The sequence below is a fragment of the Bidens hawaiensis genome, unplaced genomic scaffold, assembly GCF_021521415.1.
Source record: "Bidens hawaiensis isolate Kalapana, Puna unplaced genomic scaffold, B.hawaiensis_p1.1 tig00057398_1, whole genome shotgun sequence".
In the NCBI taxonomy this organism is placed as follows: domain Eukaryota; kingdom Viridiplantae; phylum Streptophyta; class Magnoliopsida; order Asterales; family Asteraceae; genus Bidens; species Bidens hawaiensis.
This window is the reverse complement of record NW_027500359.1, coordinates 61,057-73,564: the sequence shown is the minus strand read 5'-3', so window position 1 is coordinate 73,564 and position 12,508 is coordinate 61,057. Positions and strand designations below refer to the sequence as shown.

Genomic DNA, 12,508 nt, shown 5'->3' with positions numbered 1-12,508 from the left:
AGTTCGCATTAACGAAAGACGAAGTATGTGCTTTTTTAATTTCCCTAAACCAATGAAATTTAAGTCTAGAATCTGCTAACCTACTTTATTGTAAGTTTCTACAAAAACAAATTAACCCTGCTAGTATTCCAACTAAAGAAATCTTTACAAAAATAAAAAAATAAAAATCATTTAACCTGCTGCAGCAGTGCTGCTAGTATTCCATCAAAGAAGCATTTACAAAAACAAATATTAAAAAAAACAAAAAATTACATTTAACCTGCCTCTAGCATTCCACCAGCTTTTTTTTTACTGTAGGTTTCTATAAAATTGTTTAAATTCTACCAAAAAAGTTTCTAAAAGAAGGCATTAACTGCAAACGGAAAGTCATAAACGTGTTCGTCACTTCGTCCTACTTAAATATCATAACGACTTTTGTAATGATATCTAGTGTTTTATTCTACTTTTGGAAAATAAAATACATGTCAGGACTTATAATTAAATAAAATTTAACTATCTAAACTGGTAAAAGTGATCGAGGCTGATGGACTATCGTTGTATATGGTACACTATGCAAGTTTTTAGATTACTATTAAAATGGTCTATTAATTTTTTTAATGGATGCCTTAGAAAGAAATGGGTAGAATGCTTTTTAATGCATAATACTCTTTTAAGCGTTTAGATTGCAAAACAGGTCGAATAGTTTTGGAGTGAGTGCTTGTGCATACCGGTAAGCTGTTGTACTTTTCTTTTTTGCTTGGTTGGAAGGTGTCAGCGAAGACAATGTTGCTGTCGTTGACTGACTAAATTTCAACCTTCATGAGTGCCTCTTCGTGACTGAATGTAGAAGATTTTGGTTTACCTCTCATTTGGTGCAAATTGCTTTTACCTGCAACACTAAGGTGCTGTTTGTTTTTGAAGACAAAAATTTTCTGCAATCTGATTTCATCTGATTTAATGTCTGCAACTGAAGATGTGGTCTGAAGGTCTGCAATCTGAAAATATAACACTGTTTGTTTTATAAACTGGATATCGTATGCATATGCAGAAAATTAGTTACCTATCATATATACTAAAGTAGATAAAAGTCATTTAACATTTGTAGACTGCTAAAATAATTGGTAGTGGTGTATGAACTATGGAAGTGAGTGGTGGTAGACGATTGTGGTAGGCGGTGAACGGTGGGTGGCGGTGATGGAAGGTTGTGGTTGTGGGTGGTGGACCGTGATGGTAGTCGACAATGGGTGGTGGTGGTGGTGATGAACAGTGGACTAGGGTGGTGGTGGATGGTTGTGGCGGGTGGTGGTGGTGGAAGGTTGTAACATTCGTTACTTTTCAAACCCGAAAACTCGACCCTATTTAAATTTCGGTTTTGTTTCTATTTAAATTTATATATTTTTATAATATTATTAATTAATCTCAATTTTCATTAATGTATTTTATGTGATCATTTCTATGCAATTATACATTTCACCACCTTTGTAGTATTACATACTCATTTAAAACATTCATAATCAAGATCAAATATTTAAGTACATGTCCCATGCAATTTACTATAATTATTATTTAACTACAACTACTACTTTATTATTATTATTATTATTAATTTTATTATTATCATCATCTTTTCATATGTTACTTAACTAATAAAAAACTAATGAATGTTTTAATTCAATAAAATTTATTAAAATAGTTAAACCTTTTAAATACCCTATTAAACAATTTTTAATTTGTGTTTTAATTATATTAAATATGATTAATTTTCATAATATTTTTAAGACATAACAACTCTATATTTTTAATATAAAAGGAGGACAAATCATTCATTATTTTCACACCTCAATCCATTCTTTTCTTAAGTTTAAGAGCACTAACAAGTAAGTTGTTACCATTTCAAGCATTTTATAGCTTTTGTTTTGATTTTATCTTGAATGTTCATACTTGTTCATAAGTTGTTCTTCATGATCATGTTACTTTTATCATAAAAATATTATATTTTGGTTTTAAGAATCATTATGATCATGGATATCCAAGATGAACACTTTAATTTTTCTAAATCTTGGATCAAGCTTGGTTATTTTGCAAGAACAAACATGAATATATATTTATCTAAATCTTATGATTCGTTGATCATCATAACTTATAAAGTTTCTTTAAATAAGATTATTTATAAAAATTTCTTTTATTTAAAATATTTTACAATAGATATAACATACTTCATATCTTTGAATTAATAATTGAGTAAATTAATTATTGTTTATTTTATTTCAACATAACTACTATTTATGAGAATTAATTAATTAATTATGTTACTTGGAAACAAATGTTTAATCATAAATTGTTATTAATATTATTATTTAATCTTATATTAATAAGTTATAATTATTTGTCTACAAATCATTCTTCAACTAATAAACATCAAATGATTTATATTAAATTTATTCATTTTTTTAAACACATTAAAAATCCCCAAGTCCCCATTTACCATAAGTTAATTAACTTTATAATTCTGGTTACTAGTCCATGATTTTTTTGTATCTTCGTTATTATTTATAGTTTCGTGAGATTCAATTGCTTTGTTTGTTAACTCGCTTTCGGTTATTTGTTTCAAGTTGTCTCCAATATCAAAGGTGAGTTTCTCACATCCCCTTTTTATTCTTTTACTACTTTTGGGGGTAGCATATATCTCCTATCAACATTACAATTTCGTTATCCATTATTTACAAACTACAATTCGTTACATGGACTTGTGTGTTTATTTGCTTACTTACTCAAATATTACGTGCTCATGGTTTCCTCATTAAGTATAATCATACGCCCCCCTATGCACTCAGGACCTCGATGTTATGACTGGAATAGGGACCCCCGATCCGAGTACGTTGGTTATTACCAACGGAAAAGACACTTACTTGCGCTATTATCCGAGTACGTTGGTGCACAATCCCAACTGGAAAGGACCTTACTTGCTCATTTACGTTTGTTCATGGAATTGTAGATTTTTATGTATTTATATCAGAACTTGTGTGAACTCACCAACTATTCATTTAGTTGACATTATTTTATATATATTGTACATGTACCTTATTTAGAGAACGCTGAAATGACGAAGACATTAGTACTTAGGATATTCAACTTAAATGGACGAATTGCTTAAATGCGTATTTATTTGTATTTCTTTTACTTTCAAAATTGTGTACTTGTTTAAATAAACTAATGATAACATTGTCACTTAATAGTGGCACATGTGTTTTGAGCAATCTGTACATCACACTTGGGCGTATTCCTCTTTAGCCGGGGTGTTACAGATTGGTATCAGAGCCGTGACTATAAGATAGGACATTAGACGTAGTGTTCTAGTTGGTTATAGTTTATTTGCTTAATTGTTTAGGTTGCATGATTAGAAATTATGTGAGCCTTATTTGATTGTTCAATGCACATTATTTGGTTATTATTAATTTGTTTATGCCTCATGTACGCAAATACTATTATACTGATGATTCAATTACTTCAATTACACAAGCACACACAAGTCCAAGGCTTATGCCTAAAAACAAAGAGTTTTTCAACATTTTCAATTATTGATTTTTATTGTGGTGTTCCGATATTTATTCTTCTTAAATATGGTTCTATATGGCGGGTATGTAGTAAACTGTAAGGGGGACATTCCTGTTTTCCGAAACTCTTGACACCAAGGTTATTGAAACCTAAGTATAAGCAATGCGTATAAATCCCAATCAGACGTGAGACCCGGTTGCTTACCTGGAGAGTTAGGAAAGAGCATGAACTCTATTAAGCCAAAACATACCACTTTCAACGCCATATGAATCACAACTTTAAATTTTTAAACGCGACCATGTTCTCTTTGTGAAAAGAATATGTTTGCACTCCTCTATGTTTTACAATGTGTTATAACTGGAAGTCTGTACACGAATTCCCAGCTTTCGGTTAGATTTAATTACGCTTTTTTATACGAGAATAGTTAAGTTTTAAAAAAAAATTTGTGACACGTTTTCTTTATTTATACGCTCATTTACGGCTTAAACTTTTGAAAGTTTGCAAAGTAATAACCGAATTTCAAACGATTCATTTGTTATTTTACTATTACGTTTTAGAATTGAAAATTCAAAAGGTCATAGTAATACATGAATGGTCGAATTTCAATTCAATTACCTTATTTCCATATTCATTTACCCTTATGTTTTAGAAGTGAAAATTTAAAAAGTCATGGTGGTTTATAAACATTCGATTTTCAATTCGATTTCATTATTTATTGTAAGTTTAATATTTTTTCCATATGATTATTCAATAATTTATGAGGTTTTCGTTTATTGAAAGGTGAAAATTCAAGACGTTTCATGGGAATTCCAATTTCGATTTCAAATTTGTTTCATGCGATTTCTTTTCTTTACTTGTATCCATTAGTCATTTTCATACTTATGTCTCAAGTCACGTGAATTCTTCACGTTTCGTATCATGCTTTCTTGTTTTCCTAGTTGTCACACTCAACTCGCGAAATGACAATCCAAGTTATCAAGTAAATGGCCTCCGCGATCCCGATCACCTCACGTTTGACTGCACCCACCTTCATCGTTATAGTAAATTAATATTCAAACCCAGCACCATTCTTGGAAACGCAAACTAAACCCAACCGAAAGGCCACGCGCTGAAACACACCCTTTGTACAGTATTTGTAAATTCCACCACTTTACTTGCCTGACACGTTGATATACTTCAATCTGTGGTAGATTCAATTACCACTTATTGCTAAAACCCACCCAAACTCAACGCCACTCTGTGGTAGATTCAATTACCACTTATTCATTTAGTTGACATTATTTTATATATATGCTACAGGTACCTTATTTAGAGAAAGCTGAAATGACGAAGACATTAGTACTTAGGATATTCAACTTAAATGGACGAATTGCTTAAATGTGTATTTATTTGTATTTCTCTTACTTCCAAAATTGTGTACTTGTTTAAATAAACTAATGATAATATTGTCACTTAATAGTGTTACATGTATTTTGAGCAATCTGTACGTCACACTCGGGCGTATTCCGCTTTAGCCGGGGTGTTACAATGGTGGTGGTGGCGGACGGTGGGTGGTGGCGGTGGCGGGTGGTAGTGGATGGTGGTGGTGACGGACGGTGGGTGGTGGTGGTGGTAGTGGACGGTGGTTGTGGCCGACGGGGGTGGTGGTGGTGGTGGTGGGTGGTTGACGATGGTGGTGGCGGACGTTGGGTGGTGGTGGATGGTGGTGGCGGCGGTCGGTGGATGTTGGTGGTGGACGGTATTGGTGGCGGCGGACGATGGTGGTTGGTGGTGGTGGCGGCGGACGGTGGTAGGGGTGGTGGTGGCGGTGGCGGTGGCGGCGGACGGTGGGTGGTGGTAGTGGCGGACGGTGGACGATGGTGGTGTTGGACATTGGGTGTTGGTACTTGGTATGATGTTAAGAAGTGTGAAGATGTGTGAAGATGGTGAAAAAAAACTTATTTTTTAAGACCATAAAAGCAATTTTCAGATCTTTTTTTTTAAAACAAACAGTCTTCAAGAGCTTATGTCTGCGCACTTGCATGCATAGGCTCCTTGCAGACCATATAAGCAAAAAAAACACAACCTAAGCAAATATGAGACCCATATATATATATATATATATATATATATATTCTACTACATAGTTCAAGAATGAAACTTGACTATGATTTTGAGCACCTTATAAAAAAGGCTGTAACAGATTAGCTAGTGGAGATTACCAAGAAAATATAATAATTCATTAAGTTTGCTCACTTGCGTTGAAAGCTTCCAAGGAATTGAGTAACGTGATTCAAGTTGTGTAGCATGGGTTTTGAATATCCCAAAATATGCTAATTCATGTGAAATTGAAGAAAACCAATAAATAATTAGATAAAGTAAAAACTTTATAAGTGCAAAATTATTGACCGTAGAACCTAGTGGTTCACGGGTCCACAACAAACCAAGGAGCCGGAGATCATACCCGTATAGAATACCCGTGTATCAATTGGGTTCTGGTTCTTGGTCAGAAGTTTGTCATCTTTGAATATGGAAATGCAGAACCAACAATCGGGTTGGGCTAGGTTTTGGTTCTGTTGCGGTTCTGACCTGCCAAGATACCAACAATCGGCTCACTTAACACAAATCATCAGACTAAAACTTTTAACATTCATTAGATTTTTTCTTCTAAAATTAACATTTGACGAATATAAAAGCCACCAACTTTGCAATGAGTAGAATATCAATAATAAAAATTATGATATAAATTCACATACCTGGAACACTGTTAACACAAGCTGCAAGTTTTTCTTTGACAATGCTTGTTGCCAAGCTCTTACCTAAGCAAAAGGTACTAAATTAAGTAACAAACAATCCCAAATTTGTCCAATTTTAGGGTGTCAAAATTGCTACATCATATTGTGAAACAACCCACTTACCTCTGAGGAATGCGTTAATGAGTAGTTGCTCGGCTAACCGAAAATCAATAGCATACACCTGTAAATTGTAAAGTGTAATGTGTAGGTACATAAAAATTAGAAATAAACAACAAAAAAAAATAAAGAAACTATAGACTGACACCTGATGCCCGCTTGAACCCCATAAGGAAGTTGTTTGGCTTAATATCCTGATGCAGAAATGACTTACAATGAGCTAACTAATCTTAGCCCTGTGCAAATATCGATGTCAGCCCTCAACTTATGAATCAAGAGATGAGTTATTAAGAAGTTTTCTAGGTATTGAATCTGCTCAAATATAACAGCTTGCCACAACTCCAAATAAACCTCAAATACACCTGCAGTCACCTAATAAGATAACAAACATGAACATAGTACATATAAAATGACAGACTCTCGGGTCTTTAACTTGATGTTACCGATTTAAGCCCATTGAAGTTTTCAAAGCCTAGATTATGCTTTAAGTTAATGATCCAAGCTACGATAGATTATACTTTAACTTAATGATCCAAGCTACGAAAACAAATATATATTGTCACGATGATTTTACCAAATCATATGCTTGTTCAAAATATGATTCTCACAAAACGAGGCTCAGATCAGTTTTTCCATTAAAAAAAGAATTACTCCGCTATGGCTGCAACGGAGGTTGCAAAAGGAGAACCCAAATGTGTCTCGCACTTGCCATCCTGCCATGTTGCCATGCCAAGCTGCCTAAAACCTCCTCAAATGTTAACCCTATGTATTTTAACTCAAGTCAGACTGAATCATCATTAGCCTCGCTTGGGTTTGCTTATTGTGAATGCAACAACATATCCATTTCTATCTATATCTCTGTCTCTGTCTCTGTCTCACTCTGTATATAATAAAAATCACCACCCACGAAAACCCTCGTTCCTACTTAGTCTCATCAGGGAGTTCTAAAGCAAAGGTCCCATAATACAAATGAGGGGATAAATCAAAACCAATACTGAACCCCAAAATGACAGAAAATAAAATCAGTTTCTAATGACATCAGTGTAACTAACCTGATTTCTGTCTTCAAACCAACCAATTGTCAATTTCAAACGTAGAAGAATTAAGGAAACTCGAAATCGCCGACAGTCGATCTCAGGATGATTTCCATGAAGAAAATTATTATCTACAGTAAGCTTCAGTTGATGATTTTTATAAAGCAAAGAGATAGACGTGTCACGTGTGGCGGGCCCAAGAGACTTGCACGTGGATAGCGCACGTTAGCCTGCTAACATAAACTGTGACGCCAAACTTCTACTTTATATATATTAGATAATTTTGCACCAATTTTTTCTCTTGATATTTTAGAATGTTAATATTATATTTTATGTCATCTTAACCCCCGTATTTAAACGTCAATAACTTTTTCATAACTTATTATCTTTTTGAAAAAACTGCACCATAATAACGAGCGTTTTTTTATCTTTAATATGAGTAGAATATTGTTATCTAACTTTTTTTTTAAAAAAACTAGGTGTTTTTATAGCGTTTTAAAAGAAGCGATGTTACCATTACGGTGCCGCCATGGGCGGCCCTATGGGGGGGGCGACTAGGGCAACGAGTCCAGGAATAGTTCTTTTTAAATTTTAAATATTACATATTTTCCTGATAACCAGTTATTAGCGAACAATATTGAAAATTACCCGCGTAGTTTTAGTTACAATGCAATTTCAGAATTCAAAATTTTTTTTTTTTTTTTTTATTGATATACAATTTTTCAACCGAGTAAACATTATATAAAATAATGTGAAATTCAAAAAACTAAATTAGTTTTTTGCAACGTGTGAATTTTTTTTGGTTTTCGGATATACTATTGTGACTGGGTTTTTATCTACGTCTGAATATTTGTAATTAGATAGTTGCATTTTCATTCGCTTTTTCTAATACACGTCCACCCTACTATAAAGCGCGGGTAAAAACTTAACAATATAATGTCATACTTCAATATAAAAACTGAACAAAAAATCTATTCTATTTATACTAATAAACAAAAATAAATTTTACTACTTGGCAAAATTTTAGCTATTATATCGCCACATGTCATTTTCTTAGCAATTTTTATTAAAAAATATTTTTTATTTGATTTATTAGTAATCTCAATTAATTTAGGGGATCACATGCTATTTTTACCTTATTTTTTAAACGTCCATAACTTTTTCATACACTGTTATTTTTTAATAAAAGTTGCATCATAATAACGAGCGTTTTCATATCTTTAATATGAGTAGGACGTTTTAAAACTTAATATATTTTATGACGTTTTAAAACTTTAGCGTCTTACGGTTTGAACTTCGTAAAAAATCGGTGTTTTTATGTAGTAACAAAATATTTTTAATTGTAGAGATTAGAAATAAGAGTATGTTACATGTTATTAAACATAGTGTTTACATATTTCTAATTAAAAGTCGCATGCGCGTTTTTTTTCTTTTTTTCATTATTATATATAATATAGTATTTAATTTTAGTAATCACGAAGAGTTACAATTTTAAAAATTTATTAAATTTTATAATTTAACCTATCTGGTACATGGATTCAATCTATATTTTCTTTAATCATGTAGTTTTATAGTTCGTCCTGTGTGGTACACGGGACTATAATTTTATAGTTCGTCCTGTGTGGTACACGGGACTATAACATCATCATCATCATCGTACTCAGTATATCCCACCAATAGCAAAGCTATGGTAGGGTCTGAGGAGGGTAAAATGTAGACAGCCTTACCTCTACCCTCTAGGAATAGAGAGGCTGCTTCCGGTGAGACCCCCGGCTCGATAGTAGTTTTGCATCAAGCCTTGGACATAAGGCACATAACACTCAACCATCGCCGATTGGTGCATGTACCCTTGTCTTTCGGCTATCAACGCCACCACATGATGCCTGATTAACCTTCCGCCACTTTTGACGTTATTTTCACAAGATTGGTAAAATAACGTCAAAATTTGTGCAATTTCACTTTTGCCCACCCGAGGGTTCACACATATATACATTACACGGGACTATAACCTAGTAGAGAATAAAAAAGAATAAAAAATCTAGAAATTTAAAGAGATTTAAAGTGTAATTGTTTAAACTTAAAGAAGTTAAAATATAAACATCAATAATCCAAAATTGTTAATTGTTAAGGAACATGGTGTATGATATTGTTAAGGTGTCTTTTCTATATTTATGAGATGTATTTAATTCTTGTAAGATGCATGCATATATCGTTTACTAAACTTAAGTAGAGTATGTTGGTTTGTAGTAGGTAAAAAAAAAAACTTTTTGAAGGGGTATTTTTGTTATGTATGAATTTTTAATAAGAAAGTGAAAAAATATGCAATTGATTTTTGAGTAACTATATATACTAAGAGCATCCACAACGGGGACCAAGCCCCAAGGTCTGAATATACGTGGCATACCACATACGAGGGATGGTGCGGACGCAACCGATGTAGAGGCGATGGTTGTGATGCATGTCCGTATCTTCAACCCTACAACGGACAGCAAAGTGGGCCCTTCACTAAAGGTCAAACTGAAAAAAGATATAATCTTGAGCACAAGGTTAAAAATTTAAAGACTTATTGTTGATTTATAGATTGAAAGATGAAAATGGATGATTCAAGATCAAGTGAGACTCAATAGAATGCTTGGCGGTAGGGATGAGATCAGGACCGTACCGGTACTGACCGATCCCGGTCCCGAAAATCCCGGTCATGAAATTTGCGAATTCTTGGTACTGGTACCGTAATATTCGGTTCGGTACCGGTACCGGTACCTGTACGGGACCGGGACGGTACCGGGATTGAAGGTAAAAATTCTGGACATACCGGTATCGTCCCGTACCGTACCGGTCCCGGTCCCGTACCAGTACCGAAACTCAAAAATTTGGTACTATTTCGGTACCGGTACCGGTTCGGTACCGGTACCAACCGAAACCAGTACTGATTTTGCTCATCCCTACTTGGCGGCTCTCTGGAATATAATTAGGTTACTAACAACATTGTATTTTTTCAAATTTCTTTTTTGCACTTTTTGTTTAATTAATTTGCATTATTCATCCTCATTGTTATATAGGTTTGGTAAATTGACCCTACACTTTAATAATGTATTCTTTATTTCTTTTTGTACTTTTTCTTTGACTAATGAATAGATGTTAAAAGAATTAAAAATATACAATTAGTTCTATAAATTTTAAAACACACGTAACATACATCAAAAACTAAATTTCGTATTTTCTTAACTGCTTTATTTTTAAATTTATATATTTTAATGTTTTTTAAAGTTATTTTTTAAATGTTAATTTAGTGTATTATTTAAATATATGCAAAACATAAGAACTAAACTTTATAAAAGTAATCTAATTAAATTTAAATTAATTGTAGAGGTATGTGATGATGTGGTGGTTTGTGGATGTTTGTTGTTGTGGAAGAAAATAGAGTTTTTGTGAAAAAGTTTGAAAACCGATGTGGCGCTGATATGACAGTTTGTGAAAGTTTGTTGATGCAGATGCTCTAATAAAAATTAGGAGAGAGAAATATGTCAGTGTCTCATAGATTGTGTCTCATAGATTCATTTTATTCAAAACAAATACTTTTAGTAAGGGGTTAGTGTATTTAAAGAGCAAAATTGACATTTTCTTTTTTGAGTTTCTTTCATTTTTGCTATTTTAGTATCTGTGTTTCGTGTTTTTTTCCTTTTTTCGTACATATATATTTAAAAGTTAGCAAATTCCGTACCTGCGTTTCTATAAAATAACCAATTTCATACCCGTGTTTTCTAAAGATTAGTCAGTTTCGTAACTCCGTTAAGGGATTGACTACTTTTTAGAAACACAGGTATTGACTACTTTTTATAAACACAGGTACGAAAGTAGCAAAAAACAAAACATATGTACTAAAATGCCAAAAATGACATAAACACAGGAACGAAAATGGCAATTTACTCGGATTTAAATACTTCTATTTTAACCTGTTGGCCGATAACATTCTCAACTCTTAACATGTTTTTTTCTAGAATCCAGGAAGTAACAGAACCCTAACAACGTTGGATTTTTGCTAATGTGGCATTGTGGGTCTCTCCTATTTTCTTCTCCGTTACGATACCACGTCGGTAAAAACCTAACGGCGTTAGGATTCCATGATTACTCTGGGGGTATAAGAGAAAAACATGTTAAAAGTTAGAAGAGCTTCTACGTAATAATTCGTAACTTGAAAGTGCCATTGGTCAATGAGTTAAAGGCGAATTTTAAAATCCAATAACTCTTTTACTAATGATAAGACTTAAACAATAATAAAAACAAATGCGTATAAAGAAATTCATACTTACAAAATTACAAAAGGTCATACAATTTATATTTTACTAGTCTATTCTGTCTCAAGTTTGTAATTAGTTTAATTGTTGACTAACATCTTACTAATCTATTAAATTAATACAATTCCTTCAAATGTTCTTCTACTAGTCTATCCACCTATGCATCCAACTCACCAAGTTTCCATTCTCATATTGTCTATTATGCTGCCACGTCATCTTTTCTATTATTGCCAAATCATCTCTACACTATATTTAAACCTTAAGATTATCCTACCTTAATCATTTTAATATCTCTCTCTTTCTCTCTCCTCTCTCTCTCTCTCTCGGCTTACTAACTCCACCATCTTCAATATTCCGGTAATATAGATCGGTATTAATCGTTTTCCGGTAAGGTTATATATTATACTCTATTGACCAACAATGTTATATGATTTTCCGGGAATATATATTTTTCTGGTAAAGTTTTCCGATAAGGTTTTATATTTATTTTAATTGTTATTTGATTTGTAATAATCTCTTTAGGTTGTATATCAAAATCCAAGATTGAATTGATATATTGATGTTATTATGGTTTTCCGGTAAAGTTTTATTTCCTACTCTAATGTCCGATTATCATATTATTCCTTATTTCATTTACAATTGTTTTTGTTTTTCGTTTTTGTTTGTATTTATATTAATTATTATATGATTTTCTTATAATCTCTTTAGGTTCTATATCAAAATCGAAGATACAATGGAGATTTTCCCTATTTCG

General features: G+C 32.7%; 1 long non-coding RNA gene across 4 annotated transcripts; it reads right to left on the bottom strand.

Annotated features, from left to right (window-relative positions):
* Window positions 1-289: 289 nt before the first annotated feature.
* Window positions 290-7,285, bottom strand: LOC143601875 (uncharacterized). 4 transcript variants are annotated; one of them, XR_013147741.1, is made up of 6 exons: window positions 7,000-7,285; window positions 6,432-6,797; window positions 6,270-6,332; window positions 5,978-6,102; window positions 5,736-5,846; window positions 290-868 (listed from the first exon to the last, which is right to left on the bottom strand). It is a non-coding gene; the product is annotated as an uncharacterized LOC143601875 (long non-coding RNA). The 4 variants fall into 4 exon arrangements; XR_013147739.1 differs by having other exon boundaries at window positions 5,736-6,102; window positions 6,432-6,489; window positions 6,640-6,797; XR_013147738.1 differs by having other exon boundaries at window positions 5,736-6,102.
* Window positions 7,286-12,508: the final 5,223 nt, after the last annotated feature.